Source organism: Ornithodoros turicata, chromosome 6 (assembly GCF_037126465.1).
Source record: "Ornithodoros turicata isolate Travis chromosome 6, ASM3712646v1, whole genome shotgun sequence".
NCBI classification, from domain to species: Eukaryota; Metazoa; Arthropoda; class Arachnida; order Ixodida; family Argasidae; genus Ornithodoros; species Ornithodoros turicata.
The window spans coordinates 70,807,683-70,826,383 of record NC_088206.1 but is presented as its reverse complement, the minus strand read 5'-3'; the positions used below and the strand labels follow the sequence as shown (position 1 = coordinate 70,826,383).

At 44.1% G+C, this 18,701-nt stretch overlaps 1 protein-coding gene across 1 annotated transcript in view; it reads left to right on the top strand.

Moving 5' to 3' along the window:
- LOC135398308 (uncharacterized) overlaps nucleotides 1–18,701 on the top strand; it is an 89,016-nt gene that overhangs the window by 25,025 nt on the left and 45,290 nt on the right. The gene's annotated exons all lie outside the window — the stretch shown is intronic.

Sequence of the window (18,701 nt, the reverse complement as noted above, 5' to 3'; positions counted from 1 at the left end):
TTCTAGGTATCACTTTGGCAGATGTCAGTAATGCCACGAAACGTCGAAGTACTCTGTGTCTGCCGAGGGTCACGTGCCTGTGGGAACCAATGACCGAGATTGTGTCTCTTCTGATGTCAATGCGGCAGGCACAGTCAAGCATCTGTACCTCTTCAACAACTTCGCGTGGAAAAGGGGTTCGAACCCCGCCCAGGGCTATGACTTCTGGTTTGTCGTCGGTTCCCCTCGCAGAAATTGATGTCATAGTTGCGTAGCGTGCCTAAGACGCACAAATAATAAATAACGGACTATATACGAGGGGTGTTCAAGTCAAACCGGGACTTTCTGTCTCCTGAGTGTACAAATGGCTCGCGCTACTTCTTTTTCGTCATTTTCACACGCGACAGGCCTCCGCATTCACCACGTGGTGGTCCAAAGTTTGTGCAAAACAGAAGACACGTGCTGGACAAGATGGCCAACAACGAGGTGAGCGCGCACATCGAACAACGAATTGTCATGAAGTTTCTCGTGAATGAAGGCGTGAAAGTCATCTGGAATTCGCAGAAGACTTCAGGCTCAGTATGGCCACGATACACTTAGTCGCAGCAAAGCGTTTGAGTGGTGCAAACGGTTCCGAGACGGCCGTACATCAGTGCAGGACGATCCCGGACGGGGCGGCTCAGAGCCCAGTGTCAGAGTTCCTGAGAACATCCAACTTGTGGAGCGCCTGATCCTCAAAGACCGACGGATAACATGTCTCGAACTGGCTCGAAGGACGGACCTTTCTGTGGGAACGTTAGACACTATCACTCATGAACACCCCCAGTTTCGGAAAGCCGGGCCTCATCACCAAAGGAGTCCTCCTACAGGACAATGCACGCCCGCATACCGCACATCTCACGACAGGCACCTTGGGCAACACTGGCTGCCTGGTGTACTTTGCACGTTTATGCTTTCGACAAACACATTATTTTCAAAATATGGGGGATTCTTTTGAATTTCTACGTGCGGACTAAACACGCGTGTATGCGGTACAGGAACTTGGCTGGGAGTTGCTGCCACATCCCCCTTACAGTCCAGACCTCGCCCCGAGCCATTTCCGTCTCTTCGGTTCACTGAAGGCGTTCCTTGGGGGCCGCCACTTCAGCTGCGACAACGAGGTCAAGAATACGGTCCGATCATGGCTGCTACGCGCCGGTAAGGATTTCTACGCTGCTGGCATCCAAGCCCTCGTGAAACGCTGGGACAAGTGCATTAGTGCAGCTGGAGATTACGTTGAAAAATAAAACTAATTTCTCGCCTCTCAATCCATTTTACTTTTGCGAAAAATGAAAAGTCCCGGTTTACTTGAACGCCCTTCGTATATCACTTTTTCCGAGATGAAATCAATTATCATCAAATATAGCATCAAATATAGCATATGCTGACGGGTACTCCTTAGGAGGGCATTAGCGAACTCCTAAGACAATGTCTTAATTAACTTTTTAATTATAAAAGCTACGAAGTTGTCCCAATGAGAACATCTGTTCCTTTCGGTCACCTGATATCGCAGCCGTTTCCGAACAAAAATGCGTTCGGTAGATCGTTCGCAAAAAATTCGGATAGGAACACCATTTTTTTCTTTATTTTGTTCATTGCGCATCTTTGGAGACGCGTATTTCGTTCATCCCCAGTGTGAGAGGGGGAAAGAGCACACTATCGCCTCTTGCGTCATGGAAAAAGATTCGAACGAAAACAGAAAATGCAACACAAGATAAGGGCAGCTCCGATAGAGTCACCCGATACATTTGTTTTTGTTTTGTTTCCGCAACTTAAAGCTCATCTTCGACGCATGAGGCGGCACTGTGCTCCTTCACCCTCTCACATTGGGGATGAAGGAAATACGCGTCTGCAAAGATGCACAATCAACAAAATAAAGAAAAACGGTGTTCCTTCACGAATTTTTCTGCGGACGATCTACCGAACGGATTTTTTTTTGTTCTGAAAACGGCTACGATATCAGGTGACCGAAGGGAACAGATGTTCTCATTGGGACAACTTCGTAGCTTTTATAATTAAAAAGTTAATTATTGAAAGTTAATTAAGACATTGTCTTAGGAGTTTGCTAATTCCCTCCTAAGGAGTGCCCTTCAACATATGCTATACTGCAATTGATTTCATCTAGCAAAAAATGATATATATATATATATATATATATATATATATATATTTAAAAAAATATGTTCACATTTTGCTTGGGCACCCTGTATAATGATTATAAATGTTATATTATATATATATAGCATATTTATATATCATTACGATATTTATAAATATTATAATAAAAAATCAATTAGTCCAATATAACCACACCACTGACGTACAGTGGTACACGTACTATAGAGCACCGCGCGCGGGAAACGTCGCTTTGCCGCGGAAGCGTTTTCAAATGGAAATCAATTAGTGGCCGGAAACATGCCCCGCGGGAATTCACTAAATCCCTTTTATGTCTGGCAACATTTGCAAAGCGCACGTTTTAAGGGACGTCACGTTCCGCTTTGTTCCCTCACAAAAGCCGAATTATGAAGCCCGTATTGATGAGACTGACAATGGGAGAGGTATTGAGAGTTTATTCCCGTGCCAAGGCCGCGAAGCAACAGCGGCTGTAACAGGTGTACAGATAGAGGGAGTACAACAGAGAGGAGACAAAGGGGACTTTGGGAGCGAGTTATGGTAACATCCGTCTGGGAAGTCCGCCGGGTATCCAAGAGAACACCTCATGGAAGACAGCCGGTGTACGGTATGATTCGAACCGAACACCTCCCTGTCTTTAGCGTGACCATTGATCTACCACAGACAAGCGCACGCTGTTAACGCTCAACCACGTTGCTGATGCCGGCAAATATCGAGACGTTATTTTGGCCGCAAAGATACTTGAAAAGTCGGTTGGCCTCAGCGCACAATTTATTTATTTATTTATTTCAAAAAATACCCAAGGGTCCGGAGGACATTACATGGGGGTGGGAACATCAGCAAGTCATGGAACATGGACAAGGAAAACACAAGAAAATAAGGAAACAAAACAACGACAACATCTTGGAATAACAGGTTAAGAATAATACAAGCAAGTATACAAAGTGATAAACTCAGCAATACAACAAAACTGACACTGGTATTGAACATGAAGAAAGAGAGCTACGGAAAACTGCATGGTCGTCAATGGTGGTGCCAATTGCCACACCAATTGCACCAGACGAACCAGAAAAGCAAATAGTAAGAGCAGACGATGGAGTCATTTAAGACCAATCAGACAGCAGAACTAGAATGAAGTGCCCACCACGGGTCATCAAGCTCCAATCAGGATCCGAGTTTAAGTTTACCAGCAACTTCAGCACAACGGCCAACACCGCCTAGACAGAGAAACTGCATAACGGTGGTGAACCCTCCACTATCACTCCCCCTGAGGAGTCCCCCTTCATAGCTATGAGGGGAGTACGATGGTAATGGAGAGTAATTGTATACTACAAAGGGAGTGATATATGTGACAAGGCTGTACTCCCCAAAAAGGAGTTACAGCGCACCCTTTTTTTTTTTGAGTGTAAAGAATTGAGGGAAGGCGATTCACTCGTGCATGTCTGCTACGCCTCACGTTCGAGAAACCTCTCAATTGTATACCATTAATAAATCCTCTCTGACTGTACGGCGATCAGAAGCATCGTGAGGACTGACCATTTAATTGGACTCGACTGAGGTGAATAACCTTCATCGCACGATGTTTTCTGTTTTTTTTTTTTTAATTCCACGTTAACATTCAGAAGCGACTGCGTTAATTAATTTTATCGATCCTGGAAATACATTGATCGCAAGTAAAACAACGTGGCGTTAGGGGTCACGGTGATTACTTTAAACGTAGTAGCCTTAGCGAAAAGTATCCCTACTAAGAAAGTCAAATTAGCAGTAATCTTTTAAATCATTCGGTGCACACGTCAAGCGTCCTGGAACAGCTGGTCGCACCAGTGCGACCTACGATTCCATTTTTCTTTTCTTTCTATTTCTATTCTATTCTAAATTAGCAACCGTGACACGTGCGCTTGACGCAAGAATGATTTTTTTTTTGAATGAATGATTTTTTTTTCTTGCAGCATACGGGGTGGAACTTATTGGCAGAAAAAAAAAAGGAAAAAGAAAGGTAAAAGGAGAAAGGTCAGCCTTGCAGCACGCCGGCTTGCTATTCCCCGAACAAAAAAAAAGGGGGGAAATAAAAAATAAACAAACCCGGCTCACAGGCATGCGGCATACGGCTTAAGTGATAAGTGCTTGTGTTGCGTAGGTCGTTAATTCCTTTTTTTGTAGTAGTATAATAATGAGAATATATTTACACGGATTAACCCTTCTCCTTTTGCGTTCCCTTCCCCTTTTCAAAGTGCCCGACAGAAAGGCGCATTCCAACGTCGTTGCATAAACATCGGGCCTTTAACATTTTCCATTCAGTGTCGGACAGCGGCGTGTAAGCTTTCCCCCCGTATCTGCCCTTCCGCTTTATTTTCTTTTCGTTATCCGAACGTTCCGAGAAAAGATGTTTGCTTTTCTAAACTTCGTGCTGCCGAAAGGAATTAGCGAAGTTTTTCCGCCGTCCGAAGAGTGAATCTTTTCTTTGTACTGTTATTTGAATCGTGTTCTAAATCCCATATGCGTCGTTCCCGTGCCGAAGGTATTTGGGAATAGCGAAGGGAAGAATTTTCAATTAAATAAAGTTTCTATTAGGCGGCGTCGGTTCTTGGAGCGCGCGCGCGCGTCTGGATTTGGCAAACTGTGGGAAACATTAAAATAAGTTTTAAAACGCAAAAAAAACAAAAAAAATGGTCCGGCTGAGTCGATACAGCATCTGCTTGTTGGCAAGAGCTCCAAGATTGTGCTGAAGACTGCATGGGTTCGAATCCTAACCATCGTCTCTCCTGTCTCAGGTTGTGTCTGGATTTACTAACCCCCTCACACTCGTTCCTAAAAATGTGTTTTTTTTAATGTTAGGTTTACGTCGCAGACGGTCGCTTTCCCATATCAGTTTCCTGTAAACGAATATTCTCATTGAGCATTAAAGGCTTGGATAGCCTAATGATGGATAATATGATGATACCGCATAAAGGCCGCTTAATGGCTTCCACCGTTAGACCTCCACTTACCTACGTCTTCAACTAAACATTAATCAATAAACGCTGATATCAGAGTTGCGTAATGTATACGATGCGTTGCGGGAGGATTATTAGAGGGAAGCCCTAAAATTAGACCGATTTGTGACTATCCGAGCAACCCTGGTGTACGCGATACGGTTTTAATGCGCATTCAGTTTTTTTTTTTAGAGCACAAATTAATTTTAAGGCATTATATAAAAAAGGCGTTCTGCCCCTCAGCATCTTTTATCGTAATCTTTCTTCGTTACCAATTAATAAGTCAGCGTCAGTCAGTGTCAATACAGCGCACACCCTTGTATGATCAATGTTCTCACACGACAACAGAAAGAAGGAACGGTCACCAAACAACAAGCTCCTCATCCTTCATCCGCCTATGCGCTACGCATACTACAACAGCACGATTCGTTATTTAGTGCCTCTGTCCTCGTCGTGGAAGATTATGTGCGAGGAAGATATGACGTATGAATTATTAACCAGACGACGAAAAAAAGAAAAAGAAAAAAAAAATGTTTGCTCAGCCTAACGAAGAGCAAACGAGGCAGAAGTTCTGATGAAGTACCGTTGATGATTATGAAGCTACTAAAAGATGTATGCACCTTTATTCTCTTCTTTTTTTTTTGTATGCTGTAATCACTCAATACTTGGAAAATTTAAAGAAAACGAAAAAGCTGTTTGTGAAGAATGTTGAGAGATCCCGTTTAATGTCGCATTACCCATATCGATTATCATCGTTCAACGTCAGCGGGATCTTTTCTTTTTTCTTTTTTTTTATGTATACCTCTTGAACTGCACAGCTGCTAACGGCGTCGCTGATTATTGACGTGATATAAGTTTTACGTACTTAATATTTTTGCTAGGAAACGCGCTGTTATTTCGAAATGGGAAGGTTATACACTGACCCAACAAATAGAGAACTCATTCAAATATAGAAAGTGTAAGCGTGTTTCGGTTTCCGCCTAGTTTGGATCCTGTTTCCGTTTCCTCCTTGGTAGCGTGACCTTATTAAAGACCGGATCACCCTTTCTCGGCGATATTACGAAAAAAAAATTCAAAATCACAATTTTGTCGCTGTCGCTTACTGGTAATGGTAAGAGTTGTCGCTTGCCCACGAAGGGACGCTTCACTCATAAATAGTACGCTTCTTATATACGTAATTTGTTTTTCTACTCTTAGCCAAATATACAGGGTGTCTTTTTTTTTCGACGCAGATTTTTCATAAAAAATTATAAGGGCTATAGACATCCTGTTTTCACTTCTATCATCTCTAGGCCGGCGGACGTTCTAGGCCATCTGTTGCTCAACCGTCGAATGACTAACTACCTAAAAATCGTTAATTAAATTTTTAATTATAAAAGCTACGAAGTTGTTCCAATGAGAACATCTGTTCTCTTCGATCACCTGATATCGTAGCCGTTTTCAGTACAAAAATCTGTTCGATAGATCGTCCGCAAAAAAATCGTGAAGGAACACCATTTTTTCTTTATTTTGTTCATTGCGCATCTTCAGAGACGCGTCTTTCCTTCACCCCCAATGTGAGAGGGTGAAAAAGCACACTCTCGCCTCTTGTGTCCTGGAAAAAGATTAAAAGAAATCGGAAAATGCAACCCATGATAACGGCAGTTCCGATAGCGTCACCCGATATATTTGTTTTTGTTTTGTTTCCGCAAGTTAAAGCTCATCTTCGACGCATGAGGCTGCAGTCAGCACTCTGCTCCTTCACCCTCTCACACTGGGGGTGAAGGAAAGACGCGTCTCCGAAGATGCGCAACGAACAAAATAAAGAAAATATGGTGTTCCCTCACGGATTTTTTTGCGGACGATCTCTCGAACGGATTTTTGTTCTGAAAACTGCTACGATATCAGGTGACCGAAGGGAACAGATGTTCTTAATTGGGACAACTTCGTAGCTCTTATGATTAAAAAGCTAAATAACGATTTTTCGGTAATTAATCATTCGGCGGTTGAGTAACAGATGGCCAGGAACGTCCGCCGACCCAGAGAGAAGTGAAAACAGGATGTCTATAGCCCTTATAATTGTTTTAATGAAAAAATCTTATTAAAGAAATACACCCTGTATATATACGCTTATCCAATGCTTGTACGAGACCTTGAGCTATTTTCGTCAATAACTAAATAAATCTGCATCTCATATATGAACCCTTAATACGTCTTTTTTTGTTTGATGCCACGAATACCCATCAAAAGAGATTGAAATACGATCGGCAAACAATACTCTTTTATTTAATGTGTACAGAAGAAACCTCGCATTGTTTAGTCTTCTCAAATAAGGGTTCTTCTATGCGATCTGTTTAGCCCGAGTAAAGGACAAGACGAGGACGACAGACCAAAGAAGACAAGGTCACAACGGGAAGAACCAATAACTCTCGTACCCAGAAAGTGCCGGAATATTAGAATAGCAACCTTGGGTTCCAGTTTCAACGTATCAATATCCCGATATTCTTCGTTCTTGTTCGCTAGGGTTTAAAATATGTGTTTGGATGAGTTAGATGAGTGCAGTGTTGTGTCTCCCATTGCTGCATTCGATTTCAATCCTTTCACGGTTATTGTACACGTGGATCCAAGGTCAAGAAAACCATGAGGTCGTGTGTTCGAACCCACCGCTGTCTGTCTGTCTGTCTGAGGTTTTCCGGGAGACGTTCAGGCGAATGTCTGCACAGTTTTCCCTAAAGCCGACGAGAACGCATGGTAACACCATGTCTCTCGCTCCTTCTTACTCTATTGCTTCTATCTGCCAGCTTCTGTATGGCTACAGTTGTTTCGCGGCGCAAGCACGGATTTCCTTATCGCGTACATTTATGCTTACCCCATGAAGTAGATCTCAACTAACTGGTAAAACTTAAAAAACTTGGTGGTAAAACTTACTGGGGGATTAAAAACTGGTGTAATATTATCAAGAACTGTGAGTGATAAAAAAAATTAAAAAAATACCACACGTCCGTGCAATATGTTTGTGGACAGATAGCACTCCGCCATGTAATAGATACCAGCATTTGAAGGCTGCAATGTTTATGACATTAAATATCTATAGTTCTGACTAGCAAATGAAGCACAATATAATCATTTTTCTCTATAATAATAAAAATTCGCTTACTTATTCGTCATAAATACTTCGTAATAATGTAAAGAAGACGTTACCTCATGTTTTTCAAAAAAAGAAGAAGAAGAGAAAAGAACAATAACAAATGTTACTGATGGAAGTCCACCTGCAGCCTGGATTAGCTTTCCTTGTGGTTGAACAAATAAGTCTCTCTGGAGTGGAGTGGCGAGTGGCCATCTGATTATGCGTCAGTGTCGCATAGAGTCCGAGTATAAGAAACATCTCATTAATATTCATGAAGGCTTAAGTGTTTGGAATTCCAATTTTGCACAGACAAAGCAGATCGTAATAACGTTCTGCCATGCCATTAATTGTTCACTTCAAAGGCGTTGTGTCGCTTTGGGACGAGGCAACGCCGTTGGGAATTAACATACGACTGAAAAGCTTACCTCGGATTGATTTGTCTCCAGACTACGCGTTGCTAGGAGACGTTATCTACGGTTAGGTTTTTTTTTGCAGCTCCTTATAGCTTCCTATGTTCTATGTGCGATATCGGTTTGTTTGTTTGTTAGGGTCACGGAAGGAGCAATGAGCCGAAGCGGCCATCGCGAAATGCGAAGCACAAAATCGGGAGCAGACATATGTGACGTCGCTGCTATAATCCTGGATAGATGTACCCGTATGCAAAGCCTTGTCATCCACCTTCTCAGGTAACGTGACCCCAAGGATGCTAGAACTTGTCTCTATCCGTGCGTCGCTTGCCTCCCACAAACTTTTCTGTTCCCTAAACTACACTCATCGCAGAAATCTATATTTAATCCGTTTGCCACCGAGCTCGCACACTGGGAGAGGGAACCCGCTTTCTTTTAAATCCGTTACTCTCTCAAGATTTTCTTTCTCTCACACAGTTGTTCTTCGAGACTCCGTCCTTAGAAGCGCACAGAAATGCGAAAACAACTTGTTCTCATATTAAAGTTGGACATCTGAGCTGAGAGCGCAAGAAACACGGACGAAGAACGGACGCTGCTAACTTCCAACTACGTTTATTGAAGAAAAGGAGCAAAAAAAATCTTGTCTTGTCTTCTCCGTTCTTCGTCCGTGTTTCTTGCGCTCTCAGCTCAGATGCCTCAGTACCAACTAGCCCAATCATCAACGCTTTTTAAAGTTGGAGTTTCAATAGACTTCTGCCCGAGAAACGTCATCATGACGTTGGTAGACATACCGAAACCGAAACAAATTGGAAGGGCAGGGCTGGATTCCCCCGAATGGGCACTTGTTCGCTGCCTCCTATTGAAAGAAAAGTAGGACCGAAGGTCGCGTCCCTTTGAGGGACCATCGTAATCCCCTCAAGGCCGTGGCTTTCGGGCGTGAACTTATTCACCCGGTACCTTTGAGCGTAGTTCAAGTCTACCAAATTGGTGGCGCTGTCGTACGCTATGACGTCATTTGTTTACAAACAGGTAGAGAGCTCTATAAGTAATACGCAACAAAAATGATTTAGCCGTTCGACGACCAAAGTGAAGGATAACCAAACGCATCGTTGTTTACATCGACTCGATGATTAGAATTAGTCTGCGTTCATCAATGATGGATTGACTTGTAGCAAGCCGTATACGCCCTCGCTAATTAGATCTAATTATCTCGGAGCGTGGCAGAAAACAATGCAATAAAAACCGCCCGCAGCGAATCGACTCGAAAGCGTGCAGCCCTTGTTTGCTGCAGTGACAGATTAACCAACATAAACCAATAGGGAGGCCCGGATGTAATGAAGATCTATCGAGGGATTAAGGGGGCACATGTTATTTGTGGACGTCCGTTTCAAGGCAGTCTGGAACAACGCGAGGCAGCAAAATATTGGGCTTCCGATAGTTTCTCTGCACTCTAAGGGGGAAAAAAATTACAGGAAAAAAAATGAAGAGTAAATTGAGTAACAATTACAGCTTCTACTCTTCTAGATTCCAATTAGCGTGTCTTCACACGAGCGACATTTCCCCAGAAGCGGAAGATGCGAGAAACCTCACAGCTTTCTGTCATATAGCTGTCTTCACGTACACTGCTAACCACACTCTTAATTTTTTTACTCCCTTTAGGGTGTAATCCGGGTGTAATTGGGGTGTAAACTGATTTTTACTCCCATATTACACCAGCTCGAAGAAACACCCTCGGATGAGGGGTGTTAAATGGGTGTAATGAAAACTTAACACCTTATTTACAACATCCACTGAGCTTGGGTGTAAAAGAGGCGTAAAATGGGTGTAACGGGCATAGAGCTTTGTACATGAACTGTATGTGTCTTTTGAAAGTACAATGATATGCTTCATGCTCCTTACAGATGCATACAATGGGGCACCTCGCTAGAAATTTTGAGTCTACACTCTAAATCGTGTGACGAACATAAGCCGGTTAAAAAAGTTCCCTCAGAAAGTACAGCCGGTAAACAGCCGTAACAGTTATCAAATAGCAAGCACAGCGATCCCAATCGCCAAATATGTGTGTCCCACTAAATAATATGTGTGCCTACTGAGCCGTGTACGCATGTGCGTATTGAACATTCTTGTGCGTGTTGAGTAATGCGTGTGCAGGCTAAGTATGTGTGCCTTCGCTGGAGCGTACTACGTTGCTGCGCGCTCCCGCCGTGAGGAGCGACGTGGCACCAGTGGCACCTCGTATTCTTCCGCAGTGTATTCCTCGCTGCTTTCCTGCCTGTTGTGTGCTGTGCAACCTCGCGTTTGAGAAGGATGACAACCTTGTTTTTTCAGTACAGGCTTAATGTTTGCTTAAGGTAAGTCAACCTAGCTGGGATTCCACGTACGACACGTTCCACGTTCCACACATTCCACGTTCTACTTGTGTTTAACCATCGCAGTACATTCTGTTGCAGACAGTGGACGCATTGCAAATGGCGGCAGGAGAGATCGGCTACATCGGTGAAGTGATGATGTACATTACAAGCGAGGCTAATTGTATTCTTTCGTTATAGGTGCACGTGGGACTGTATCAACTTCAAGGACGTGAGTCGCAAAATGCTGTACTATTCTAGCATTCACGTTTGAACAATACCAGCGTGATATTCACTTCGGTTTCTTCACAGGTAGTTTCCTGTCTCAACGGTCACATACACGCGTGCAAAACTGTCACTGCTTCGCATCGAAGTGTGTATGGTGCCACTAGCTTGGACAATTGTTCATCGGCCATTTCGTTTGAGGAACTGTCGTGTTCGTCACTAAGAACGATCTTGGTTGAGCTGTGCAGTGCCTGTTCGGAGTTCCGAGGACTGTGTGTTCGATGTTTCGAGTACTGCCTGGTTCATCGGAGGTTGTCTGTCCATGCAACATGTGCTCCATATGTGTGTGTTGGGATTAGTGAACCGTGTATGCTTTCCATTCGGCCAACGATGATGTACGGGATTCAATTTAAAGGTATGTGCACGGCAATAAAATTTGGTGTTTCAATTGGGATGTCCTTGGTGCATTTTCTTTTTTTTTCTTTTTTTTTTTTCCAAACGTGGAGGTCATTTTATGTTAGGGAACCCGAGAGGCATAATGTATCTCGCGTATTAATGGGTACAAGTATTCCTTTAATACGTAAGGTACACTGTGGCTCCTGGGGTCAGCAGGGGTGTCGTACCAGTTGTTTCAGGGGGCACAGAGCACCGGCAGCTTTCGCAGGCCTCTTGAAGTCATCTAGCGCATTGTTTGAGAAATGTGCCAGTTGATCAGGCGGCACCTATCCGTCACTGGGTTTAGAGTGTATATTGTACTGCTTGTGACGTACTTGTCTGAAATTTGCAATTGAAATTGGGGTGTGCAATTCTGCAACATTTCGCTCTTTGTCCTTTCACACGGATTTACAGTTTGCAGCTGCTGGCCGCTCAGAAAACTGAAATTTCGTGCTGCGTACATGCGCAAACACCCTTTTTTTTAAGGGTGTAATCCTGCGCACGGTGTTCACGTACACCCTTAAGGGGGTGAGTTATGACACTTCTTGATTACACCCCAAAGGGTGTTTTTCGCCCAACAGAAAACACCCTTTTTCTGGAGGGTGTAACCTCTCCTAGGTGTTCCCATACACCCTTTAGGGGGTGAGTTATGACACCACCGGATTACACCTAAAAGGGAGTAAAAAAATTAAGAGTGCATGGGGAATATCCTGCGCCACAGCCACAAGATATTCCGTAGCAGACGACAGGAAAAGGCGCTGGGGTCGTCGTCTGCAAAGTGTCGTCTGCTAAATGCGCGGCACGCCACTCCCGGTATTCCACACCGTGTGAATGCTCAACACAACATCAGACGGAACTTGGGCTCTGTAAGCAATGTTTTCGCTTTTTCTTCCGCCGGAATATTCCGTGAGCATGTCGCTCGTGTGAATACACGGTTACTCCCCACTTCCGGTCTACCGGACCTGCGACTTATTCCCCATCACTGCCGACAGTCCCTGAACTTTGCAAATGATCTCGACTCAACGCAACGATCCGCACGTAAAGACGCCCCTAGCGGGAATTTGATGAAGCAGTGCAAGTTAATTAAGCAATTAAATTTTCTGCCTACGGAGAATGTATTTATAGACTGTGACATATCAGTTTGTTTCGAAGTCGAAGTATTTTCATCTGTGCACATACATCATGTACATATGACTGCCAGAACAGAGCGTGAAATGGACTCCCGACTTTGTGACGTTCAGTTACGTAGTCTCATCGTTTAGTTCCATGAACTTCTCAAGGTGACTGAAATTGCTCCTTCTTAATAACACAAATTACGTCAGCAATAGTATAAATTCGGCGAGGCAGTTATGATCATAAGCGTCGATCCCTGCATCAATGTTTGTTCACCAGATGTTTTTCTTTCTTTTTTTTAACGTGCGTGGATGTCCCATTTTTATTTATTTATTTATTTATTTATTTATTTATTTATTTATTTATTTATTTATTTATTTATTTATTTATGATAATACCTCAAGTGCCCTCACGGGGCGTTACATGAGGGGGAACAAACGCACACATGAACATACAGGAACATATGCTAAATGCACATAAGAACAAGAAATTGACCTCTTTGACACATTGTGACGCTCTTTGTTTTTAGTGCCTTGAGACTTCGCCTTTGGTGCCAAGCTAGGTGATGATGTTCTCATTTATTCTTTCAAAGCGTTTCAAAGCGTCGAGGTTAGTGTAGTCTCCCTTTCTTTTATTAATAACGCGTCCTGGAGTAGCCAGTCCCGAGTGGCTCGAGACTACCATCTCTATTTTTTTTCTTTTAAAATCAATCAATCAATCAACAAGAAATTGCCCATTGCACCCCGTGCTTCGTATCTAACACCTCGGATGATGTGTCCAAAGCAATTTGTACCGTGCCACCAAATTGGTTACGGCCCCTGTCGGATTCGTAACCCTCCACGCCGAGAACAGTCTCCGCACACCTTGCAATGTTGGCAGGGGTGCATGGTTTTCTGTGTTCCTTAGAACCCTTGCATACCGTGGTATATGAAAATGCCATTTTCAAGGAATGGGGGGGGGGGGGGGGGGCTCGCAGCTCTCGTGGGCTGCTCACATTAAACATCTCAAGAAAAGAACCGACGCACGTATCAACATTCTACGGCGCATCAGCGGCTCCCGCTGGGGAATGTCGACAGCGTCTCTCCTTGCATTACATAAAGCACCCATTCGGCAGATGATGGCCTACCATTTGCCCGTACTGCATGGAATACGCGACACGTCAGAGAGGACGCTCCAAAGCGTATTATCAAAAAGTTTAAAAGTCTGTCTCGGTGGACCTTGTGCAACTTCAAATGTCCTAACTACAGCAGAGGCTAGAGAACTTCCATTCGATGTACTGAGGACGCAGGAAACAGTGCGGCACTACGTTCGTCTATGTACGCGGCTTCACAAACAACCCCTTGCAAGGAAGGTGGCACGACGAAATTCGCGATTCAACAAAGAGATCGCTCCATATCGCAGTACATTACCAAAAGCACAGTTGACATTAACGGCGGTCTATCCTCCGTGGACGCTAGAACTTCCTCGTATTGCGTTGACTGTTCCTGGTGTACATCACCAAAAGGCTGCTCTACCATCTCCGGTGTTGAAACAGTACTGTCTGTCTATGATGGAGAGCCGTCCTGCTAGGATTGCAATTTTCACGTATGGGTCAACGTTAGCGCATTGATTGATTGATCGATTTTTAAAAGAAAAAATGGAGATGTTAGTCTCGAGTCACTCGGGACTGGCTACTGCAGGACGTATTCATCAGCATTTGTTGTACCGCAGCATAGCAGAGATGGAATGACAAGGCTTCCCACAGAACATCGTTTACAACAGCGGAATTTGTAGCCATGCAGCTGGCAATGCAATATGTGGACGCACGCCAGGTGCCTGCGTATTGGGCCGTATATTGCGATTCAAAGGCCGGTCTCCAAGCCATAACATCATTCTCGAGATGTGACTGTATGGCGCCAATCGTACGGGACATTCTCGTCGCATGCAAGAAAGCAGTAGATGTTGGCCACGACATACAGCTTCAGTGGATTCCTGGACATATTGGCATACGGGGTAATGAAGCTGCAGATGAGATAGTAGATATGGCGCACCTATCGTCAACGAAACATCCGCTGACATATTCCAGGTCAGATGTGAAACAGCTCTTAAAATGGCTGACAGAAGACATACACAGAAGGCAATGGTTACAAGTCGACAGACGTCCATCCTTGCTTGACCAGATTGACCCGGACCTGAAATTCCGTGCTCCGTCCAGCATACCGCGACTTATACAAACACTCTTGCATCGGTTTCGCCTTGACGTTCCGTATGGTCAACGTTTTCTTCATAAAGTCGGCAGGGCTAGTTCAGCAAACTGTCCAGTGTGTGCATCTGTGGAACACACGGAGCACATGCTTAAACATTGTACAAGATATGCGTCCTAGAGGACTACATTGAAAGCTGCTCTAGGCCGCTTGGACAATAGAACCTTCGATATAGTCAAGGTGCTCGGTTGATGGGAACCCAAGAGGAGAGATGCAGCGCTATCAGCACTTGTCAACTTCCTAGTCAGCAGTGCTATCGAATCTGTATTTTAGGACCGCTGTAGGCATGTGTCGTCGAGTTCCTCATTCCTGTTAGTTTGTTGCAATTCATTTCATGCGTGCATGCATGCACGTGCTCATACAGTTCGGTGACCGGGAGGCGGTGATTTAAAAGCGATAAAACCCCAGTGCAGGGGACACAAAGCGACGACACAGACGAAGCACTGACTGACAAAAACACTGACAGAAGCACTGACTGACTTGTGTCCCCTGCACTGGGGTTTTATCGCTTTTAAATGTACCACCAAACAGCCCGGTTTTTATCGCTTTTTAGGCGGTGATGTTTTCCTCTTTTTATATTTTTATTTTCTGTGGGGTTCATTCATTTGGGAATTCTTTGTGCGACTAGCAGGATTCGACAGGTGAGGAATTCAATTTCTCCCCCTTTTTTATATGTAACTCAACTCTACTCAGAATGAATGCTGTGAGAGAATGCTACTCCGAACGCACACATCTTGCGATGTTTGCAGACGACAATTCTTCCACTGTTAGCAACACACACACACAGTCCCGCATTCATGCACGCATCTCAGCACAACGTTTCGAATACAGCTAACACTCAGTGCCCTCCGATGTGCACCAAAATCGGCAAATGGAAGACCAACATTGAGCAGACGTGGCAACAATGTTTGCAGACGACGATGTTTCTGTAGCCGTCTTGAGTCTAGCTGGCTTCCAAGCCAGACGCACTCTGAGGGTTGCTCGCGATAATATTCTAGACGAAATTGCTTTACATGCTCGTCTACATTTACAGTACAACTTTCCTGTAGCGTTGCATTCTCCAAGCGTATATTCGCTTACCCTCTCAAGGGAGACTGCTGTGTAGGCACTGTTCCAGCGCCCCTACGCCGGTTTAATCTGCATCGTCCGCTGAGGACGATGGTTTTATGAGATTCCCGCAATATAGAACTCTCGTAACATGATACTGAAACATAGAGACGATGTATCGAAACAGCACTTAAACCGGATTAAGTACCGAGAATACCCCAAACGTTGCTTTTCCTTCAGCAAACTTCACTATAAGCTCCGCGGCGAAGATCTAATGTCTAACGAATTCGTACGTCCGATGGATATCCTCAGAATATCCATGGGACGTCCCGTTTGGCTGACCTTTCCTACGTTTTTTTTTCCTTTGGTCTAATAAATATATCCCCCCCGCCCCCATCTGACGTATGAATCCGTTTGGACATTACACGTACATTCAGAGGATATTCTACGTTGTTGGGGTATGTCTCTCACTCTCTCTCTCGTTGTCAGTGTCGTGTTACCCTAAAGCTGCTTCAAGCCAAAAGAGTGCTCGACCTTGTCAATCTAATTAACTTTGCAGTGTAAAATAGAAAGAAACACATCCAGCACATCTTGACTTCGCGCGAAGTAAAAAGACGACAACGATGTCGAATGAAGTTTCTAACGATTTTTCAACTACATCACCCAGGACCATCTTTTCTTTTCTTTTTATTTATTTTTATTTCTTAATTTTCTTTATTTATTTATTTCTCATTTCTTTCTTTCCGGAATAGCAAGCCTTTCCCCCGTTTTTTTTTTCCTTTTCGTCTAATAAATATATCCCCCCCCCCCCCCCCACAGGACCATCCCTGCTCTGAGGACATACAATGACCTGCTCTGAGGACAATATTTTCTCGTCAAGTTCTACCAACAATTTTCTCGCGTTTCAAACTTCTACACCGCAACAAGTCTATCTTTGGAATGCGCGAACCGTAAACACGAAAAGAGAGAACGAAGAACGGTTTTGTGAAATGAACAATGGGCGAGCGCACCGTTGGGACGCACCTCCCTAACCACACGCTCTCACTCACACAGGCGCGCATGTGTAAGACATGCAAACAAAGCATCTGTTTGTATTCGAATATGGATGGTCCCCTAGTGGATATGCGCGGAATAGGGCTCCCATCCATTTTTCTGGGGCTGCTTCCGCGTTATCCTATCAATGACGTAATACATCTCCGTCCCCCCGTCCCTTAAGACTCGTCGGATTCATTTATTCTCATCTACACGTAAGGAAAAAAAAAAAAAGGGAACGAAGCGTCAGATCTTAATAAGGACTCATGGACATCGGTGGGGGAAACTAAGGCATTTTTTTTATTCACGTAGGGGTTCGTTTGAATATTGAATGTGGTTGAAAAATTTAAACCAGGGATAAAACTGCTTTAAAAGCACAATTGAGCGTACACGATTAAAAATTAACTTCATCACGTAGCACGCTCCTATCCAACCAGCGGTGGGGGTGGGGGTGGGGGGTGAAAACGGGGGTGCACACCATTTTTGTTGCATTATGCAGTTTATAATTGCCCCTGTATAAATGGTCCCCTGTTTTTATCAAATCAAGGGAGAGAACGTTGTCATTCGGGATGATGGATGGCTGGGAGCGTGCTATGCGGTGTAGCTCTGTTTCTAGAGTGTAAGCGGGCACAAGGATGATAACAAGTCTGATGACATGTGGCAGGGTCCTTCCTCGTATGTTGTTGTCTAAGATAAGACAGAAGCTTTGTACCGCAACAGAAGCAACAGAAGGCCACGTAGCCTGGTTGGCGTTTCGGGCATCTTTGAATATAGTTTCTGAAGCCCGTGCTAAACCAATACGTACTTGCACTAAACTAGAGCTACAGATTTACCGTGCATTTTACTGTACCATGTAGCGAGCATAAACGGCTCTTATCGCTGTTTTCATAACGTTGATACGGAATTATTGTATGGTCCAGGTACACTACTGATATGTCACGTTCAGTCTACAAATTATGATAATGAAATCGACTTTTTTTCCGTTCCACACCCCGTACCGCTCCAAAGGCAAAGCGGCGACATCGACTCGACAAGTTTTAATTTTTTGTAAAGTTTACTTCACTGACACACGCCCTGTTTATGCAGGCAAAGCACGCTTTACAGGAACCACACACTCTACTTGATGAACTCCGCATGTGTCTCCTATTGTGGTCTGTTTCACTATCTAACCTAGACTTTGTGTCCCGTTGCGCTATATCTCTTATCTCCTCTACACTGCTTCTTTTGATGTGATCTATTTCCATTCCCATCATCTAATCGAATCTCCTTCTCTAATCTACACTGCTTCTCTTGATGTGGTCTATCTATCTCCGAATCTGTGATCTGGTAATCTCATGTTGCGGTTTTATAAGAATACCCCTTAGTAGATCGACCGTAGATAATTCCACAACGATAAATATTCCCGCAAGAGCGTTACTATGGAAGAGAACAGCCATTCTTCTCGTCGTCCACTGCAAGGACCCGCTGGGGAATAGCAGTGCCACTTTCCCACCCTCGCTTAGTTCGCGAAAACGGTTCTGTGTATACAGCCTCGCGATAGGCTGTGTAATTACTCCATTCAGGCTACGTTCTTATATTGTCACTTGCGTGCGAGATAAGGCCTTTGTCTCCTTTTCGCTCTA